General features: G+C 44.1%; 1 long non-coding RNA gene across 3 annotated transcripts in view; it reads left to right on the top strand.

Moving 5' to 3' along the window:
- Positions 1–4,673: 4,673 nt before the first annotated feature.
- Positions 4,674–22,307, top strand: part of LOC143835583 (uncharacterized) — a 43,424-nt gene continuing 25,790 nt past the window's right edge. Inside the window, exons 1-2 of one of the 3 annotated variants that reach the window (XR_013230233.1) lie at positions 4,674–15,427; positions 19,431–19,616. This is a non-coding gene — a long non-coding RNA (uncharacterized LOC143835583). Of the gene's footprint in view, positions 15,450–18,910; positions 19,172–19,430; positions 19,617–22,307 lie in introns of those variants that run through there. The other 2 variants (XR_013230231.1, XR_013230232.1) reach the window with 2 other exon arrangements.

Here is a 22,307-nt window from a genome sequence, read left to right as displayed (position 1 = left end):
TATTATTATTATTATTATTATTATTGTTATTATTTTATTTAATTTAATTTATATCCCGCCTTCCCCCAGAAGCTCGAGGCGGGTCACATAAAAACCAATCCCCTAAAACAACAAAAGCACAATAAATTTGAATTAAATTCATCTGATTTCATCTGAATTAAATTCACCCATTCCTGTCCATTTGAGTTCACTGATTCCTAAAATGTCGATGTTCAGTCTTGTCATCTCTTGTTTGACCCCGTCCAGCTTGCCTTGATTCATGGATCTGATGTTCTAGGTTCCTATGGAATAAAAGTATTTACAGCATCAGACTGTCTTTTCACCTCCAGTTCCCTCCACAACTGAGAGTCCTTTCGGCTTTGGCCCAGTCGCTTCATTCATTCTGATGCTACTTGTACTAGCCATCTGCTCACCCCCAGTAGCATATTGGACACCTTCCGACCTGAGGGCCTCATCTTCCGGCGTCATATCATTTTACCTTTTGTAACTGTCCATAGAGTTTTCATGGCAAAGATACTGGAGTGGTTTGCCATTTCCTTCTCTCTCAGCTATGACCTGTCCGTCTTGGGTAGCCCTGCATGGCATAGCTCATAGCTTCACTGAGCTACGCAAGCCCCTTTGCCACAACAAGGCAGCGATCCTTGAAGGGGATAATTATATTAGATTACTACAAAAAGAAGGGGGACCTACTCCATCAAACTTGTAATCTTCCAGGATTATTTCCAACTGCTTTCAATGTCTTATGCCTTCTGGGACATTTTCAGTCTTTTTAAAGTTTTTTCTTCTTCTTTATCATTTGATTAATTTACAAATTCATGTTCTTCTGCATGCCTTGGGAGACCCTTGACTGGATAGTTTCCCCCTTCCCTTGTCTCTGTGTTGTTTGACTTTGTTGTTTTCTTTACCTCAAAGCTTCTTATAATGTAGCTATTGTACAATATACAATATAGTTTGATTCAATTGAGCTGGCTAGTTTGCTGCTATTTGTGAATTCCTACAAATTTGTCAGAAAAGGACTTTGATACGTATCAGGAGGCACAAGCCAAACATTCATAATTTGGGTCACAAACTGAACAGATGTTTGGACTTAAGCTTAAGAGACATAGATTCAAGTTCCACTGAATTCCATACATTTGAAGAAAGCTGAACGTTATCACAGAAGGAGTGTAAGAGGATAAGATAGCAACACACACATTCAGGCAGTATATGAGGAAAGGCATTTGTTTCCTCAGGCAAAATTGTTTTGCTTCCAGTGTAAGTAAAGCACATCATAGGAGACTCTTCCCCTTTCAATGTTGCCCAGAAGCATAAAAAGAGGATGAAAACATTACTTGCACATCTTCTGTTGGTGTTTCCATGGTAACAATAGAAGTCACTTTGTTCAGTGGCCTTGGGCAAGTCATTCACTAGGAAGTTGCTTTACAAGGGATATGAAGGAAATTCAGTGATGCTACTAAACAAAACAACACTGGAAAGTTACCTGTACCAAAGATATTGGCACTGTTGGTTAATATCTTTATAGCCCGTGTTTCAGTTTAGGGTAATAAAAGACTGCCTACTCACATATAAATTGATGTGAACTACCATGATTTGCGTACCTTTAATTTCTGACAAGAGATTGCTCTCTTCAGTTGGGATAACCTAAACTTTGGGATGTTCTCCTTAAATCTACTTCTATGTTACTGAACTTGCTCAGTTTTTGGAACCAAGTGACTGGACAAATATATGATTAAATCATGCTGTGACTGAAAGTACCTCAAAAGCAAGCCTCCAACACCACACCAGGAATTTGCCCTGATTTTATGATCATTTGGTGGCAGGGCAAATTCCAAATTCCATTCAATGTTGGCACTGGGCCGGGGCCATCCCAGGCCTTGCTGACACAGGCCATTATATGCCTTGGGACAAGGGAACCCAAATATATCCATGTTCACTTTTTTTTTGTCCTGGGCATCAACGGGACCTATATCAGGCCTGGGCCATTCAGAAGGGAAGAGTTGGGCTGTCTAGACTTGGCTCCTCCTTTCTGCGGCCATGAGTACAGTGTCCTGGAAGGGACAAAAAATATCCCAGATGGCTCTGCCACACTATGCAGTGCAGTGGAGCTGCCTGGGGCATTTTTGTTGTTGTTTAAGAATGTGATATTGTGGCCCAATGCAATACCACTTTCATAAGCAACCAAAAAGAAAACCTTGCCACCACGGCTCCCATGTGCACAAATCTGGATGCAACCAGCAAAATGCTTCCCCATGCGGGAGCATAAACAGCAAGGGCAAATATGGAAATCAGGATTTGATTGCCTGCTCCCCCACATTCAACCAGCTGGGTGACCTTGGGCTCATCACAGCCCTGTTAGAGTTGTTCTCACAGAGAAGTTGTTTCAGAGCTCTCTTGGCCCCACCTACCTCACAGGTTGTGGGGAGAGAAAGTGAAGGCTGCATTGAGACTCCTTTGGGTAGTGAAAAGCTAGGTGTAAAAACCAGTTCTTCTCTACCCACAGTAAGTTATTGAGTACTACATTCTAAAACAGCACATAATTTATTCTAGTAAGGCTGTGTGGGATGAAACCATGGAGAAGAGAAAAGAACCATCTCTGATTTGTCAGTTATTTAGTCATCATCAATCACAGATCTCCATGAAATCTAAATAGATATTTGGACACTTCAGATTCGTCACTAAACTGAGGTTATTCTTTTGAATTTTGCTGACTTGTTCCAGTTGATCTGACCAAAACCCAAAACCCATGGTGAAAATATCTCTCTAATAGTTTTCATGTATTTTATCATTTGTTTTGAATATTTCCACAGCTAGAATTAAAAGTAAACCTGGTATTAAATTCCAAATGGAAATAATTGTGAGGCTTTGCACCCATGACCTAACTTTCAATAAACATATTTTAGGCCAGTTGGTTTGTGGAGAAATCTTTTTACTGATATACCAACAATGAGATAAAAAGGCTTAATTAATTTTTACCTAACTGGAGTGATGTCATTCAATTAACAAAACCATAATCATATCAATGATCTAATTATATTAGCTGCCTGGTTCAAAGTGTTTATATTAAATTCCAAAAGCCACAACTTTAATTCAAAATTTCACAGTTCTAGATTGTGTGATTGAGCTTTAAAAATGTATAAATTGGTGATTTGAGCCAATAAAAATGAACAGGATTAGTCGCTCTTCTAAGCTTCTACCAATAGCTGAGCAGTAATAACAAAGCTGGCAATATCACCATGTCTAAGGGCAGTCCACTTCTGCATATATGAAGACCTTGGGTCTAGGGTTTGTTTCTGTTCAAAATGCACAACTGAAGTCCCCCCCCCCCAATAAGGCACAAGCTGTACAGACAATACCCACACCAACCCAAATGTTCATAGTTAAAGTGAAACAGCTTGTAACATACAGTTGGCAAGATCCATATATTGTATGGTTAGTTCAATGGGAGACAGTATTTCCAGCAAACTTGTGACAGAAGCTATGGAAATGCAGGCAATTTCTCCCCACAGTGTTAGTTAATGCTAGAAAAATACAGCTGTCAATTCTCACATAACAGCTGAGATTTGGTAGTTTCTAATGAAATACAAGCTGCGTTAAGCGAGAGGCATTTGAAAGCTGTTGCTTCAAATACATGTTGGTAAAGCATTCAAATCATCGCAAGCTTTGTGTGACAAACAGGCTGTTTACAGACTTGCATACCAGAAGTCCAAGTTGATAGGAAAAAAGACTGAGGCAGAGGAATGAGTGATATCCTTTTGATGTGGGTTCAGAACACACTTGCCTAGTGTAGTAGTCAGGTATTTTTCTTGCAGGAGATTAATGACAAATTGGAGAATGTTTTCTTTGACATTTGCCACTACATACAGCCTGATGGAAATGAGTGTGGAAAAGAAGTGATTCTTTTAAAAATAATTCAATTATTCAGCATTACGCTCTGTGAAGTTTTCAAACTGTGGAGCAATGCTACACTGTGCCCAACATTCTCTTCTTTGGTTCTATATTGGGTATATTAATTATAAGAAAAGCCTTGGGAATTAAGTGTATTTTAAGTTCAGAGGCATGTGTTTACAGTCATCTAATACAGCTTGTCCTTTTGGAAGTGTATTTGTTAGTACAAGTGGTGTAATGTTCATTTCCGTTGGCTGAACTGCATTGAGACATCTTTGGTTTCAGCTATACTGCACTTGACCTACCAAGGGCATTTGCTAATTCTGAAGATGTTCTTCACACCATTCCCCCCTCCCCTCCCATAGGACTCATTTAAATATAACCTGGTTACATTATAAGAAGATGGTGTCTATTTGGCTTGTCCTAAATGCAGAGAAAGATTTATTTTCTTTAAATGAAAATCTAATGGGAAAGTACAGTTTAAGATTTTTTTGAATTACAGAGTGCTTTCAGCTCAGTTATTTGATTTGCCCAAAGTGTACATCAAAATTAAATACTCCATTTTACACAATTTTCAAATATTTTTATAGACGTGATACAAAAGGCATTTTAATGGAAATATTTGTATCTAGTTTCTCTATTGTTGTCAAGAATAAAATGATATAATTTTTGTCTAATAGGGCTCCAGGTCCCTATGGATTGGTGGGAGCTTTCCTGTTGGCAGCCCTCTTCTCTTGCTATTGACCCAAATGGGGGAAGCACCATCACCATTACCATGGTAAAAAGCCCCCAAGACTTATCTAAGGGGGCCATTGCTGCTGCGGGGGAGGAACACCGACAGGGACCTGGCTGGTTGGAGAGATTGCCCAGCCCTGGCATTCTCTGAGCAGTATGTGTGTTGGCATGGCAACAGGGGGTGTGGCTGAACTGGGCGTCAGTTAAACGGATGGCCTGATGTTCTTTGGCCTCTTTCTCCCCTTCAGGGCGCCCAAAGACGCATCGCTTGGTGGAAGGAGCCTTTTTCCTGGCCCAACCGCCTCGCGATGTCAGGGAAGCCCAGCAATTTTATTTCATTTTACTTTTTGAGGGAAAACGGATGCTAGACATGCTGCAGGGCATTGTTTGTTTATTTGTTTTTTAAACTAACAAACAACTAAGCCTCTCACAGGCCGTTTGGGCAGGAGCATTTGCCCCTTCAGAAAAGGAAGGAGAGGGAGAGAGGAACAATTGCCCATGGCGCCGAAAAAGGATGCTACTGGGGGGAAGCCCCAACTGCCCATGAACTGTGCTGTGCTGGTGGCAGCTGCTGGTTCCAGGGCCTTGGGAGCAAGTGATGTGACAGGCACATTTCATGATGCAGCGGCAGCAGGTTCCTCTGCAATTCATGGAATGCTGGGGGCATTAAGATGCGTGGCAGTGGGATCCTCCACCTTGATAGAGGAAGGGGGGGTCTAGGTGGGAGAGGTGAGGCTTCCGCCCCCCATCCCCTTCCAACAATTATGCAGGGGGTGTTTTTACTCTGCAACATGCGGGCCCATCATTTGGGGGTGCGGTAGATCCTGGCTGCAGTTGTACAATTGGTGCAGGACTGGGGCAGGTTGTTGTGGGCCCATCTTGGTGGCAGGGATCATCTGGACCACCAGCCATGGGGAAGGGAACATCCATGGTTTTCCTCTGAGAGGATTTGCACAACCAAGCCCGTCAGAGGTGGTTTAGGTTCACGTGTGTCTAACCACTGTGGAATTGGCAGTTTTTCATCTTGCTCACCTGTGGCTCCATGGGGTCCAGGATACCAACAACCCCCTTTGTGGCCAGGGGGCCATCAGGATTTGTCTGCTGGGCCTCTGGGCCAACACTTGGCTGACTATCAAGCTTGAGGTTATGCTGTAGGACTGCAGACATGGATGGGGAGCAGGACTTCTGCTGCTGCACATCTGCAAGATCACCCTGGTCATACGGCCAGGAGGCAATGCCTGGGTGAAGCTGGCAGCAACCTGGCCCTACGATGTCTGGGTGGTATGGACAGGGTTGGCCAGCTCCACATCATGGTATGCAGACCATAGACATGGGCATTGACCCTATAGCAATTGCTATAGCAGCACATCAGGGACAGGCCAGTGTAGGTGCGGTTAGTATTCCTAGCTCCTCCAGGAATGTTCAACAGGGAGGAACAGAGCAACAAGAGACAACTGGGCATAAGAGTATAATGTATGGAGGAAAGTACTCCAGGGCCTGGCAGGCTGCCGGTACCTCGGGTGAGTTCTCTTCTCTGAAGGCCAACAGGATGGGACCTATTGGCGTCAGGATTCTTTGGTTCTGGGTATCTGATCTGGATGATGAATCAGCTGCATTCTTTGCATATTTATTATAAAGATAAGGCGGGGATGGGTTAGTCCACGAAATCCCCTTTGGGTTATGCATCTGGTGGAAACCCACCTGGTACTCACCTTACTAGGAAATCAAGAGGGCCCATGATGGGTATTATATTGACATATTTAACAGGTTGTGACCAGACGAGATGTTCCAAAAATAGGGTTCAAAGGGGATTTAAAAACAAAAACAAAAACAACTTTACAGTGGGATATAACAATCACTCCTTCACTAACTGGTTAAGGGGGTAAACAGATTTTCTACGCTTTGTGGCTGATGCTCTCCCAGAAGGGAGTTGGCACTTGGAGAATCATTTAACAAATGTTTTGGAGGCCAAAGCACTTTTTGGGGATGCAGAGGCCATGGTGCATAATGATTAGGCTCGCAAGTGATCTTCAAACAACATCTAGACAAGGTGGGACTTAAAGGACCATGACACCTAGAACATGAAAGTGGGCCCATATGTCAGGAGGACAGAACAAGACAGATGTAAGCCCATGTATAGGAATGATGGGCGGGGCACCTGTTGGGAATTCAATATGAGCATGTGCCAATACTTTGAGCACTGCTGCGAGGCTTAAGGTGGAGCCCACTTGAAGAAAAGACGTGACAAGCCAGTGGTTACAAAAATGCCTTTTTGTGGGGATCAGCCCTCTTCCCAAAAAAAGGGGGGAAGGTTGGGATCCAACAGTGGAGCTACAACCAACTACAGTTTTTGCAAGGGCACATAGCTGGCAGAGACCTCATTGGGTCATGTAGTCCAACCCCATGCTGTACGCCATGGGCACTGTTCGCATAAGCAGAGTTGGCAGGGACCTCCAGGGTCATTTAGTCTAACCCCCTGCTTCTGTAGCAGTCTCGGTTTGTATGAGCAAAGAGCTGCAGGTACCTTTCAAGGTCATCTAGTCCAACCCCATGCTTCTGACAGCAGTCTTGGTTTGTATGAGCGAGGAGTTGGCAAGTACCTCTCAGGGTAGTCTAGTCCAGCCCCCTGCTTCAGGCAACGGTCTTGGTTTGCAGGAGCACAGAGTTGGCAGGGAACTCTGGGGGTCATCCAGTCCAACCCCTTGCCTCATGCTGAGGCAGGCTGCTGTGCACCAGCTCGGAAGGTCTCCAGGGAAATCTGAGGGGGCTTGCAGCCACGGGGAACAATGGCATCTTCGACAACAGATGGTGAGCACTGTCCACTGGCCTGGCTGCTGGTCCCTGGCTCAGGTGGGTAGGAAGGCACCCACCCCATGGGTGGGGAATGGAGCACCCAGTGGCCCTCAGCTGGCCACTGGTGTCTGGTGGCCACTGGCCAGGGCTACACCGTTGTCTTCGCCAGGCAATACATGCCCATCAGACAGGCAGTGGGTGCCAGTATTGGGGGAACGGGGGTGCCATGTACTCTGGGTCTTGGGGCATCGTTGGATGCCACTGGTGGGCCTCAGCCAGTGGCATTGTGATGCATGATGGGCCCTACAAGGGCCAGTTTACAGGGGGCACCAACCCAAAGGCTACTCCAGGGGAGAATATCATTGCAAAAGGGGAGGTGGCTCCCTGGTGGCCGGGTCAACCTGCAGCAGTGGCCGGACATCACCTGTTGGCTTCAGGCAAGCCACGCCTTCTGCAAATGGTGTCAGAGTCATCACCTGGTCTTGTTTTGCAGGGCGGCCAATCCCAGGTTATTTGAAGTTAATGGGCCAGCCTGGCTTGGAGGGGTGTGTGTCTCATTACAGGTCCAGTATGGAAGTGCTGTTGGTGTGGATGGGCGAGCAATGCCAAGAGCTTCCCAGGGCTTGAGCTGGAATGTGCACCCACATAGTAAGGTACAATGCTCTAAGGGAGCATTCATCTGGTTATATAGTCTCAGTTATGATAGACTGCAGGTCTGTCAACAACTGGTAGATCACTCTGATGCAGGTACCTCTTCATCCCATTCAGGAATTCCCTAGCTTCATATTTATGCCAGCGTTATTTGGCTCCCCATCACGTGATGCCAATGCTGTTTCTAGCTGGAGGGAGCAGGGGCAGACTACATATTAAGTTCTGCAGATCAATCCCTCATACCTCTTCACTTCTATGCATCCGATCTGTTTGGATGGCCTCATTGATCATCTGAGCTTTGCGTTGCAGCCCAGGTCTGCAGATATATGAGATACTGTCTGACGAGGCCAGCCTTGTGGGAGGACGTGGCTGCAAACCTGTCACCTGTCCTCACCCACTCCCCACATAGCGTGGGGGCCTGGGGTTGCTCGGATTCCAGTTATAGGAGTGATGGGGCCTCTTTTGACTAGAGAGACCAATTTTGTCCTTCAGGGAGGTTGCTTAAATTATGTCTGGGGCTGGGACAAACAAGTGGTTTAGGGGGAAGTGTCACATGGCCAGCATGAGTTCAGGGAGCTGTCTTGGGACTGCATAGACTCCAACCTGGGAAAGTGGCATGGGCCCCATCTGCCTGTGCATTGGAGACTAAGCATATTGCAGGTTCAGGAGGATGTTTCATGGCTGGGCTACTAGCAGATCCAGTCAGGTCTCAATATGCTGGCATATGGGGTTACCCCGGTATGACATCCGTGGATCAGAAGGTGTATGTACATTAGTGGTGGTTCACAATGTCACCACGGACTGCAACCTGTAGGACTTAGGGAACCAAAGGTGGGATGGGCTTCAGTGCTCAAGGGGAACATGTCCAGGGCTTTGGCAAGGTATGCAGTAGATGCAGAGCAGGGCATTGGCCAAGGGAGGTCTGCCCAGGTTGGGTGGCACAGTACTAAGGGCTTTGCCAGGGCATGCAGTACAATGTTTTCCCACAGATCACAACCTGTAGGGCCTAGAACCCAATAGGGTTCTGGTACTTGGTGCTCAGGGGAAACATCTCTAGGGCTCCTGCAGGGTATGCAGTATGCAGAGCGGGGTATTGGCTGAGAGCGGCTGGCCCAGGGCGAGCATGGGACCGTGGCCAGTGTCAATCAGTGTGCAAGGGTGCTCATGTAACTCTTTTCCAGTAACAACCTTTTGGTTTCCTTCGGAGCGGCAGTCAACGGGGGTGCCTGATGCTGGTTACAGAGAATGGCACCATGCAGCAGATGGAATGGCATGCTATAAGACCTGGAAGTGATCCACTTGGGGGTCTGAAGGCATCACCTGGCTCGGACATTGTTTGGATGCAGCTGCCTTCCTGGACATTGCTGTGATGGCAGACTTCCTGTTCAAGCGTGACAGTGGGAGTCCGTATTCCTCAAAGCATTGGCTGACCATCATGGGACGTTGGCTTAGCTATAGTTGTGAACGTTGAGCTGAGCACCAGGAAACATTGTTGCAGTAATTGCCATATGACACTTTGCCAGCATTGGCAGGGGCAATGGGGTTGGGCCCTGGTAACCTCAAGGGACAGTTATGGTCTGGGCTGAGTGGCTAGGATGCCATGTTGCTAAAAGCTATGTCTCACAAGAAGCCCCACTGGGCACAGTGGACAATCACCAAGGAATGGTCCCTGGTGGCGAGTGACCCTTTCACCTGTTGCCCAGAGTTCTGTGATCTCAGGTGGAGCTAAAGCCTGGGTATCTAGCTGTATTGGGATGTGTATTACTCATTGGGGGCCCCATGGTATGGCATTTGCAGTTCTGGGCCCTTTATAAGAGTGATGGGGTGCACTTGGGATGCACTTGTTGGAGTGGGGCATGGACATCTGGCTCCATGGGATCCAACATGTTATTTTGAATTGGCTGCAAAATTGAGCGGTGGCAGGAGCTCGAAGAGGTATATACCTATTCGGGCTCAGTGGCGGAAGTGGAGCATGGGAAGGATCAATTTTGGGGAGGCCAAGCTTGCACGCTGTCCTCCCCTAGATTTGGGGGGCCCTTTAAAGGGCTGTGTGGATGTAGAGCCTGATTGAAGGCTAGCATTTCCGGGGGGCAGGAGAACCCAACAGAGGCTGGTGCCCAGAGGGGTCACTCCATGGTGCCTCCCCCCCTGTTTCAGCCTGCCATTATGTCCGGGTTTTGGGGCTGGATAGCCAAGGCAACCCGTTGAGGGGCAGGCTGTGGTGGGCTTCCTTGTGGTAGGGTAACCACAAGATGGCATGATTCTCTTCCCATGCTTGCCACGCTCAATGTTGAATAAAGGCTGTGGCCAAATATTTTATGCCAAAATTATGGTTGTCAGTGTCCTCATTAGGTGGTCAATATCCCCCTGCAAGGCAAAAAGCCCCCAAGACTTATCTAAGGGGGCCATTGCTGCTGCGGGGGAGGAACACCGACAGGGACCTGGCTGGTTGGAGAGATTGCCCAGCCCTGGCATTCTCTGAGCAGTATGTGTGTTGGCATGGCAACGGGGTGTGTGGCTGAACTGGGCGTCAGTTAAACGGATGGCCTGATGTTCTTTGGCCTCTTTCTCCCCTTCAGGGCGCCCAAAGACGCAAAACCCACCCTCCCTCCCTGTTTATGAATTGTTTGACTTTTTGTTAGATGTTGGGTTATATTATTGATTAATTGTCACAGCCTGCGGAAGTGGAGCATGGGAAGGATCAATTTTGGGGAGGCCAAGCTTGCGCGCTGTCCTCCTCTAGATTTGGGGGGCCCTTTAAAGGGCTGTGTGGATGTAGAGCCTGATTGAAGGCTAGCATTTCCGGGGGGCAGGAGAACCCAACAGAGGCTGGTGCCCAGAGGGGTCACTCCATGGTGCCTCCCCCCCTGTTTCAGCCTGCCATTATGTCCGGGTTTTGGGGCTGGATAGCCAAGGCAACCCGTTGAGGGGCAGGCTGTGGTGGGCTTCCTTGTGGTAGGGTAACCACAAGATGGCATGATTCTCTTCCCATGCTTGCCACGCTCAATGTTGAATAAAGGCTGTGGCCAAATATTTTATGCCAAAATTATGGTTGTCAGTGTCCTCATTAGGTGGTCAATATCCCCCTGCAAGGCAATGTCATTTATGCCAAGGCCTGAAAGTGATGACATGGTGAAGGATACTCTAACATTTGCCCCAAATTTTATAGTTTAACTGCACTTTGGATTTGACTGGCAACCTTTATACTAAGTGTGTTGTAGAGGCTAGGCTAGACCAGGTCTCAGTCCCTGCTTCATTCCCTGCTAGCTCTAATCTTGAGCAGTCATTCTCACTCTTCACAGGATTTGTTATGAGGATAAAGCATATGAGGAAAGATCCATGTACACTACCCTGAGTGCCTTGGGGAATGGATGAGATAAAAACACACTAAATAAACAAGTGTGGAGAAACTTTAAGAAACTTGAACTTTGAAACTGAACTAGCTGTCAAAAAACTCAGTAACGTACCTAGTTAGAACATATCTGTGAAATATGTTAGTGACATGTCCAATAATACCACTAAGAATTAGCTTAACTGTTGTCCAGTTCAAACGCCATCCCACTGAACCATGAGAGGCCTCAAGAGTAAAAATATAAATTGATAATGCTAAATTGATCATGCTAACACTTGTATATTACTAGAGTCAGGATATGAATTTATTGTGTTGGCAATGAGAATCTTTATTCACATTATTAAACTGGCCCCACTCTATGAACACAGTGGCAATATTAATTGGCTCTGGTTTTCTAACACTGGACAATAGAGTATAAGCTTCCTTTCCCTCTTAGTAGGCCAATGTGTATTTATAGCTCTTTCTCTAATCTCATGATTTTTATGAAAATTAAATTATGATGGTACACTGTCATTATACAATGTATTAACATTAAAAATGATCCTATCAACTACATCGAAAGAATATACCAGCATTAGCTGACAAGCCTGTGTGTCAATCCAATATGGTTTTTTTCTTCCCTAGATTAATTTTCCAAAGGATAGAACCTCATTTTCAAGCAAAACCATTGATTCAACATGTGCAGACATTTTCCAGTGGGGGGGAAATATTCAGAAACCTTAAGCTTTCATACAAAGCATGAATGAGAGCGCTAAAAATGAATGATTCAATGAGACTGTCGGAGAAGGCCTTTAATGTTAACACAATATGTAATGAAAGTGTATCATCACAATATAAGCCAAATAAAATCAATTTATGAATTGTAAATACACATCAGTATACTAAGAGGGAGAAGAAACTAATACCTTGTCCAGTGCCAGACAACCAGTGGTAGAGCCTCTTACATCAGAAGAAATCTTACACTAGTAGAACATGCTGTTATCAGCTGAACAAGCTGGTGAGATACAGATCATTTGTACCCCATTTTTCAATGATCCAATAAGGTTAGAGTCCAATAATGTGTATGATTTTGGATCCCATTTTAAAAAGTTTTCTCCTTGAAGATAGATTAAATAGATCATTTTTTCTTAGACGTAATGCACTTCAGGCTCATTTTGCTTTGTAATTAAGAAGAAAGCCAGAAACATCATTTAGACATTAAGAATTTAATAGATATATTTTTCTAACTTTATGCATTAGCACAGGACAGCCTATTAATGAAATAAGTCTTCCTTCAGGGTCAATTTAGATGGGCCGTAATCTTCTGCAAATATATTGCAAATGAGGATCATTTAATGATCTTAAAACTAACTGCCAGAAAAGACTTGGTATAACTTTCCAGACAACAAAAAGGAGGTTTGATATGACTTGAACACCCTTTATAATCAATAAATATTTAATGTTGACCCTGTTGTGTTACATAATTGAAAATATTATCTTATTTAGGTCAGTCTCAGCCTTTCTAACCTGAGAGGTTAATTCTGACTAAGGAAAAGCTGAGATTTGAATTTAAAAGTCAATAAAACAATAGTTAGATTTTAATTTTCAGAGACTGTTGTCTTAGTAAGATCAAATGCTAAAGCTGAAAGAAAAAGCTGAGCTAGAGAATTCTGAAAAGTAAATCAAGAGAGTTTGATGAATTACAAAACTATTTGCCGTTGAGAGTTTGGGGCCTATCATAAATACATTGGATCAGAATGAAAGGTGACTTCACAGTGTCTAATGGTACTTTATCAATCATCTTTTTGCATGGCAACTACCGTATTTGCCGGCGTATAAGATGACTTTTCCCCCCTGAAAAACATGCCTCCAAGTGGGGGGGTCATCCTATATGCCAGGTGCACTTCAGTTGGGATAGATATAGCTGGCCATAGTGACCTCCCGGTGCTCACCCGGTGCCCATAGTGTAAGGTGACCAGAATTAAGGGATGCCAAGGCAGAGATGGCCGTGGCGGTGCCCCCCCGTGACTGGGCTCACCAACTCTGCTGCTGTCTTGTGAACTCCTCCCGGCTCGGAACTCATTGGGCCCGCCAAATTTGTGCCTGTGTGCATGCCTCACCTCACCACGACAGTGACGGGCTCTCCCTCTCACATGAGACTATGAAGCGGGAGGGGGAGAGAGAGAGAGAGAGAGCTCCTGAAGGGCCGGGCAGGCAAGCGAGTGGAGAAGGAGTGGAGAAGGGGGAAGATGATGGGCGGGGGTGGAGGTGCCAGCCTCTGCTCCCCATCCCTTTTCCTTTCGCGGTTTCTGGTGTTTTGAAGCCTCCTGCATTCAAGAAGAGAGCAAACGCAGCCTGCCCAGTGCTGGGGCCTGAAAGCTTGGCGCGCAGAGAACGCTACTCCTTGCTCTGCCCTCTGCTCGCTTGCTCACTCCCTCTTTGTTTGCAGTTAAATAAGCAGAGGAAGCTGTTTCAATTAAATGCACAGAGGCGCCGCAACTTGCAAGAGAGAAAAAGAGAAAGAGAGAGGGAGAGAGAGAGAGTTACCCCTCTCCTCTCGCCTTTTTTGGGGGAAGGGAGGTAATCATTAGTCCGAGCATACTTTCTTGCTTTCTTTTCTTTTTTTATGGCTTTCTCTCTTTTTCTCTCTCTTTATTTGGTGTGTGGAAGGTGTACGGAAGAGGGGGTAGTCTTATACATCTAGTATATAACAAACTCTATATTTTGAGTGGAAATGTTGGGGGTTTGTCTTATATGCCCAGTCATCTTATATGCTGGCAAATACGGTATATCCACATAGGGAGCCAGCCTTCAGTAGCAACAGACTTCATGGTGAAGCTGATATATGGGAGGCTTATATGGACTACCAACACAACTTTTCAAGCACCTTCTTTCTCATCATGATCCTCTCTGTTCTTTAAGACCTATGGAAGCAGCTATAAGTTTTTGTCTTCTGTATCTGAATCTGCAATAGCCTCCCCTATCCTGCCCAATCAGATCTTGAAGCACTGAACTTCTCTGAATATCCTATGTTTGAGTTCCCTTCCCTTTGAAACTATCCCAGATGACTTCCCCAAACAGTTTTATACCAGGATTGGAAATATAATTCTCTGCTTTTTGCTGCTTTTTCCTAACGTTTTTTCTGCCCAATACTTAATCCTTCTCTCATTTAAATGCTGCACGGTGTGTATGGTCATTAAATATTTACATTCACTATGGGCATTTTAGTGTTAGGTGCTATATTCGTATTGTAATATTAGTCTGACTGAGCATATTTTTATTCCATTCACATAATCAATGGCTCTTTCCCCCTCCCTGCTATATCTTATTTTTTTGTCATAGATGTCTGGTGTTGTCTGATTTCAGAACGAACCAAAATGTGGCCACATAGTAGTGAAACAAAAAGGATGACTCCAACTTCAAGAGGAACTAAGAAATAAAAGGGAAATGTTCAGGAAATGGAGGGAAGGACAGAGCTCTAAAGAAGAGCACCTATAGGTTACTAGGCACTGTAGATCAATCATCAGAAAGGCCAAAGCTGAGAGTGAGCTAAGATTGGCCAGGGAAGCCCACTGTAACAAGAAAAGATTTTTCAGTTATGTGAGGAGCAAACGTAAAATAAAGGAGGCAATAGGCCCACTGTTGGGTGCGGATGGACAAACTCTAATGGAGGATGCAGAGAAAGCAGAAAGGCTCAGCACCTATTTTACATCTGTTTTTTTCCCACAGGTCAAAGGGTTTAGGCACATCTAGAGATGGCAGCAGCCAAGAGATAATGTCTGGGTGGCAGGTTGACATGGAAAGAGAGATTGTCGAGAGACATTTAGCTGCACTGGATGAGTTCAAATCCCCTGGGCCAGATGAAATGCACCCGAGAGTGCTCAAAGAACTTTCCGGAGAACTTGCCGAACCCTTGTCCATCATCTTCGGGACCTCTTTAAGGACTGGAGATGTCCCAGAGGACTGGAAGAGAGCAAACGTTATTGCGATCTTCAAAAAAGGGAGGAAGGATGACCCGGAAACTACAGACCAGTGAGTCTGACCTCTGTTGTGGGTAAGATAATGGAGCAGATATTAAAGGGAGCGACCTGCAAACATCTGGAGGACAATTTGGTGATCTAAGGAAGTCAGCATAGATATGTCTCCAACAGGTCCTATCAGACCAACCTAGTTTCCTTTTTTGATCAAGTAACAGGTTTGCTGGATCGAGGATATTTGGTTGATGTCATTTACTTGGATTTTAGTAAAGCTTTTGATAAGGTTCCCCATGATGTTCTGATGGATAAATTGAAGGACTGCAATCTGGATTTTCAGATAGTTAGGTGGATAGGGAATTGGTTAGAGAACCGCACTCAAAGAGTTGTTGTCAATGGTGTTTCATCAGACTGGAGGGAGGTGAGTAGCGGGGATCTCAGGGCTCAATGCTCGGTCCGGTACTTTTTAACATATTTATTAATGATCTAGATGAGGGGGTAGAGGGACTACTCATCAAGTTTTCAGATGACACCAAATTGGGAGGACTGGGAAATACTCCAGAAGATAGAGACAGAGTTCAATGAGATCTGAACACGATGGAAAAATGGGCAAATGAGAACAAGATGCAATTTAATTAAGATACATGTAAAGTTCTGCATCTGGGTCAGAAAAATGAAAAGCATGCTGGATGGGGGATACGCCTCTAGGTAACACTGTGTGTGAATGAGACCTTGGGGTACTTGTGGATTGTACTGTGTGCAGTTCTGAAGGCCTCACTTCAAGAAGGACGTAGATAAAATTGAAAGGGTACAGAGGAGAGTGCCGAGGATGATCTGGGGCCAAGGGACCAGGCCCTATGAAGATAGGTTGAGGGACTTGGGAATGTTCAAACTGGAGAAAAGGAGGTTGAGAGGGGACATGATAGCCCTCTTTAAGTATTTCAAAGGTTGTCATTTGGAGGAGGGCAGGATGCTGTTCCCATTGGCTGCAGAGGAAAGGACATGCAGTAATGAGTTTAAACCAGTGGTCCGCAACATTCCAGCTGCCACGGACCGTCATGCCGGTGTGGGGGGAGAGGGTGGTCCAGGGCCCAGCGCACGTGCAGTAGCCCCAGCGCAAACGCTTCCAGTGGGGGCGCTGCCGCGCGTGCACATTTGCACCCCCACCAGACGCAAACGCGCATATGCAGCAGTCCACACGTGCACATTTACACCATCGCCATGCTGGCAGCCACGGCTCTCTCTCCCCGCCCCTCCAGGCCATGAGCAAATTGGCCGCCAAAACTACCGATTAGCTCGCAGCCCGGCAAGCTTCTCTTCCCCCCCCCTCCAGAAACAAGAAGTTTGCCGGGCCGCAAGGTAATCGGCCACTTCGGCAGCCCATTTGCTCGTGGCTTGGTGAGCTTCTCACTTCGGGGGGGGCGGGAAGAGGGAGCTACAGCCTCACGGCCCGGGGGTTGGGGACCACTGGTTTAAACTACAAGTACAATGAGATAGGCTAGATATCAGGAAAAATATTCACAGTCAGAGTAGTTCAGCAGTGGAATAAGCTGCCTAAGGAGGTGGTGAGCTCCCCCTCACTGGCAGTCTTCAAGCAAAGGTTGGATACACACTTCTCTTGGATGCTCTAGAAGGCTTTGGGCTGATCCTGTGTTGAGCAGGGGGTTGGACTAGATGGCCTGTATGGCCCCTTCCATGATTCTATGATTCTATGATTCTATGATTCTATGATTCTATGATTCTATGATTCTATGATTCTATGATTCAATGCAAGGTGAAAAATGTAAATAAGAAATGTTACTATTGTCATAAAATAGTTTCTGCTTTAGTGGAACCAAAACCAGTTGTCATCTAGGGAATGAATCCTCCTTGTCTTAGTACTCAAACAATTCTATTTGCTCAAACAATTTTTTTAAGGACTACAACAAGGAGGATTCATTCCATAGACAACAACATGTTTGGTTTGCATTAAAGCAGAAGCTATTTGATGACAATAGTAACATTTCTTATTTACATTTTATGATTCCAGAACTAGACACATTTCATTACCAGAATGTTAAAACCTAGATTTGCCGATACAGATGCAGAGGCTAATAACATCCTCCATGACATTGCCTGCATCACCCAGTCTTATGGCTTAAAAATAAATGTGGTCAAAACTAAAGTCATAACCACAAGTGGATCATCAACAAATGTATACCTCAATGGAGCCCAAATTGAGCAAGTCGAAGAATTTAAATAGGCTCATTGATGCAAGAAAAGAAAGTGTCATCTACCACTGAAGCCCACAATAGGATTGTCCAAGCAATATCAGCATTTGCCACACTCAAATGGTGCCTCTGGAAGCAGACAAACATCTTTCTCAAGACCGAAGTTTGTCTCTTCTGGACACTAATCCTGCCAATCCTTCTATATGGATCAGATATGGACTTTACTAAAACCTGACATAAACTCAAGACCTTCCAAATGTGATGCCTGTGGCAGATTCTGGGTGTCTCTCTATGAGATCATAATCAAAATGAGACAATTCTGACAAAATGTGACAACCAGCCACAAATTAAAGAAAAAATCCAAAAGCACAGACTGCAATGGTTTGGCCATGTCTGCAGAATGAACACCAGGAGACTACCTCATAAACTCCTCTAGCGAGAACGACCAGTTGAATGGAAGATCCAACAACTGGCGCCAAACGTGGATTAAACAGATCAAGGAAGACCTTAGAAACCAGTGACTGACTATCCATATGGCCAAAACTACTACCAGCAATCACCAAGAATGGAAACATATTAGAAACAAGGCAAAATATCCAGCAGCACCTACAGCAATGGCTTCTGTACATCCAAAGAGGAGATACAATCAAAATGCCTATTCCCAGGAAATGTGCTGCAATTTAGCATCAGTAATAAAGTTCAACTTTGTCTCTCTGTGCATTTCACAGAAGATCAGGTAGTAATACCATGGCCTGAGAACTCTACTTCCCACACCTCTGTGTTTTAAATTTTTGTGACATCCAGCCTGATGAAGAGTTCTGAGGAATGCAAAAGCTTGCACAATCAATTTAAGTGGTAAAAATTAGGGACCTTACATGGATTTTGCTTGGTTTTTCTTTTCCTTTTTTAATTTGATCATTCAGTCATTCTGGCACGGTGTACAAGCCTTTTCACAAATGAACACTGTTCTTAAAGTAGGGTTCCTCTATTGCAGTTGGGAGACTCCTGGAGATGTGGGGATAGAGCCTTGGGAGGCCAGGGACCTCACTGGGGTACAATGCCAAAGCACCCATTAGCTCCAGGTCCAGGGGAACTGATCTCTGTAGTCTGGAATGAGTTGTAATCCCCTACCCCAAAAAGGAAATCTCAACTGCATATTTCTATTTTATTTCGCCAAAAAATCCTTGAAATAAATATTGTGTTATTGAAAGGAATATAAAATATAAACTGTCAGTTTATTCTTTTTTTCTTTTTGTTAACTTTATTGTTAATGTTAAAATGGAGTTACTAGCTTTCTTTGTTGTGTCTTTTAATTTGTATTCATATATCTGGTATGTTTTATCTCTTCCTTTTATATTTTGTATTCTATTGGTCCTTGGCCATGAATAAATGAACAGAGAAGACCATCCACTGCATTAATGAGCTGGCACCAGAAGGGGCAGCTATTTAAGGGAGGTGAAGGGAGGCTATAAACTGGCCTGGAACAGTGACACTTGATTGGAAATCTTTCCTGCCAGCCAACCCAGGAGGATGGAGCAACCTTCAGAAAGCCAGAAAGAGGAAGGGCCAGCATATTTCAGGAAGTTTTTCTCGTAAGGACCAGGGACTCAGTACTGAGAGGACATGCCAGCTAACCAGCTACAGGGGAGGGCTATAGAAAGAGAGGAGGAAGAACCCCTTTCCCTCTCTGGTCTGTGGTCTGTCAAGACCTTTACAGGGAAGCTCTGAAGAGTGTGTTGGCCCTACCTAACTTTTCTAGATTTTAGAAGATGTTTTTCTACTCCACTTTCTGCTACCTGCTGGAGTCTCAAAGAGGCTTACAATCACATTCCCTTCCTCCCTTCTCAACAGGCATCTTGTGACGTAGGTGAGACTGAGGGAATTCTAAGTGAAATGACTGACTCAAGATCACCCAGGAGGTTTCATGTGGAAGAGTGAGGAATCACACCTGGTTCTGCCAGATTAAAGTCCACTGATCTTCACCACTATACCACCCATAAGACAACATTACTGATGTTACAGCTCTCGCTCTTTGCAGTAAGTATGGTAATCTAAACTGATTGATATTTGAACCTAATTAAAATGCCCATATTAGTTTTGAAAAGAGAACAGAGGTTTCTTTTAAAAAACATTAAATTTGATGTGACCAAAGGAGGTAATCAAGATTATGTTCTGGAATGTTTTAAACATCTACCGGTAAAAGGAAAGTGTAATTTCCAGTGACTTGCCTGATGATCTTCTTTTCTCCCTGCCATAATACTCCATTAGCCTGTAGCAAAGCATTGCTCAATAATTTATAGGAACAAAATCAGCCTGACTTGAAATATATTTCCCTATTAATCTCACTTAAAGCCTGGTCTTAATACAAAGAATCACTAACCCATTGGATAAAACAACTAAACAACTCTCAGATTTAGGTAATCACAGGTGAGAAAAATTCTTTCTACATTTAACATGCAGGACAAATATGTATTTTCACATATCCCAAAGCATCTTTTTGCATACAAATGGCATTGTAGCCCAATGTGGGTTACTTTTTACGTTACATTTACATCTACAGATCAACATTTAGATCGGTTTTAAAAGATAATGTTCAAAGATAGTGTTGAGTTGTTTGGATATAAGTAAACATCTAAGAAGTATTATTAAGTGTGTATACTGCATGTGTCCTTTTGAAAAGTCCAGTAGACAAACTTTAATCTAGATTCACATATTAGACAAATTAAAATGCTTTCATGTGTCATCACATATTGATGTGAATTCATGTATGCTGACATTTAGAAAGAAGCCCAAATTCTCACTGTAGTTTTTAAAACTATCCTGGTGTTTAGTTTTTCATTTTTCAAACTAAAGTTATATGATGTTTTAAAATATGGAAAGTGTCCAGTTGAAAAGTCAGCTGTTTCAGAGATGGCTCTTTACTCATGTGACATTACTTTTCTTCTCTGTGGCCTTACTACCCTTCTAGCTAAGAACTAATAAAGAGCACCTTTAAATAAGTCCCATACACAGCCTTCATTGTTCCAATCAACTGAACTACTTAAAGAAGAAAACCTTTAAGGCTCACTGGAGGCGATTTGCGCTTCCCTCTGTTTTATGGCACAACCTTAGACACAATAGTGTAAAAAGGTCAAGACATCATGTAGGCTTTTGCATTAGGCAGCAGAACACTAATTAGTTTTAGAAACAATGAGTTCCTGTGTATAGGTTCTAATATTTTGATGGCTAAGTTTTGCTTGAAATTTAATTTTTTTTTAAATACAAAGCAACTTCTATTTGGTCTTAACTGTTGTCCTTCCTCCATGATACTTAAAAAGGCTACCATAAATGTTCCCTCTTTAGCATTAACAGCATCTTTTTTCTGATGCCCTAGCATTAACTTGATTCCATTACTGAAGAAAAGTAAGAAGATAGAATCTGTCCGGGGTATTAACATAAGCTTCATTTCTTTGAGCTGTGAACAGAGGAGAGTTTATGAAACATCTGTGGTTCTGCTCCCTTCCAGCTGAGGAAGTCATGACAGAGTAATAAGGCATCCTCTGGAATGATATGTGCTGTGCTGGGAGAAGATGTAGCTTTAGTGGAAATAAGTAGATCTGCTCACAGTAATTCATATTCTTTCACAGACCGAAGCCTTTTTTCAGAATTCATATTCCTGGGATTGTAACTATGCTAAACATGGGTAGGCAGTGTGATGCAGCAGTAAAAAGGCAAATGCCATTTTGGGCTATAACAACAGGGCATCACATCAAAATCACAAGATGTCATAGTCCCATTGTATACAGCACTGGTCAGACCACTCCTGGAGTACTGTGTGCAGTTCTGGAGGTCTCACTTCAAGAAGGATGTAGATAAAATTGAAAGGGTACAGAGGAGAGCGACGAAGATGATCTGGGGCCAAGGGACCAAGCCCTATGAAGATAGGTTGAGGGACTTGGGAATGTTCAGCCTGGAGAAAAGGAGGTTGAGAGGGGACATGATAGCCCTCTTTAAGTATTTGAAAGGTTGTCACTTGGAGGAGGGCAGGATGCTGTTTCTGTTGGCTGCAGAGGAGTGGACACGCAGTAATGGGTTTAAACTTCAAGTACAACGATATCAGGAAAAAAATTTTCACAGTCAGAGTAGTTCAGCAGTGGAATAGGCTGCCTAAGGAGGTGGTGAGCTCCCCCTCACTGGCAGTCTTCAAGCAAAGGTTGGATGCACACTTTTCTTGGATGCTTTAGGATGCTTTAGGATGCTTAGGGCTTATCCTGCGTAGAGCAGGGGATTGGACTAGATGGCCTGTATGGCCCCTTCCAACTCTATGATTCTATGATTCTATGATTCTATGATTCTATGATTCTATGATTAATTATTCTCACACAATACATAAAAATATGTCTTGAAAGCCATAGTAAAATCATCTCCCTTATTGATGATTGTACAAGTCTTCTCAGTGGAGATGACAGGTTTCTTCTGCTGAATTCCCCACCTCACCTGAATAGCATACTTTAGTACATATGCCACTACATCCACAAGACTGACCTATGCACAAAAGCCTATTTTCCTGTATGTACTGCCCATGCTGGTTTGGCATGTAAGAACACAAAATGTTTCAGGTCAGCAGTAACACTCCAGTATTCAGGGGCTTCCACCAATGAATAATATACTTTCTAGAACGGTCCTCTTATATTACTGAAGATCTCAAGAAATAGAATAGAAAGGCTGTTACATGCATCTCAGGATTTG

This window comes from Paroedura picta, chromosome 4 (genome assembly GCF_049243985.1).
Source record: "Paroedura picta isolate Pp20150507F chromosome 4, Ppicta_v3.0, whole genome shotgun sequence".
Taxonomy (NCBI): Eukaryota; Metazoa; Chordata; class Lepidosauria; order Squamata; family Gekkonidae; genus Paroedura; species Paroedura picta.
Note: the sequence above shows the minus strand (reverse complement) of the source record. Positions and strands in the feature narration are given on the sequence as shown.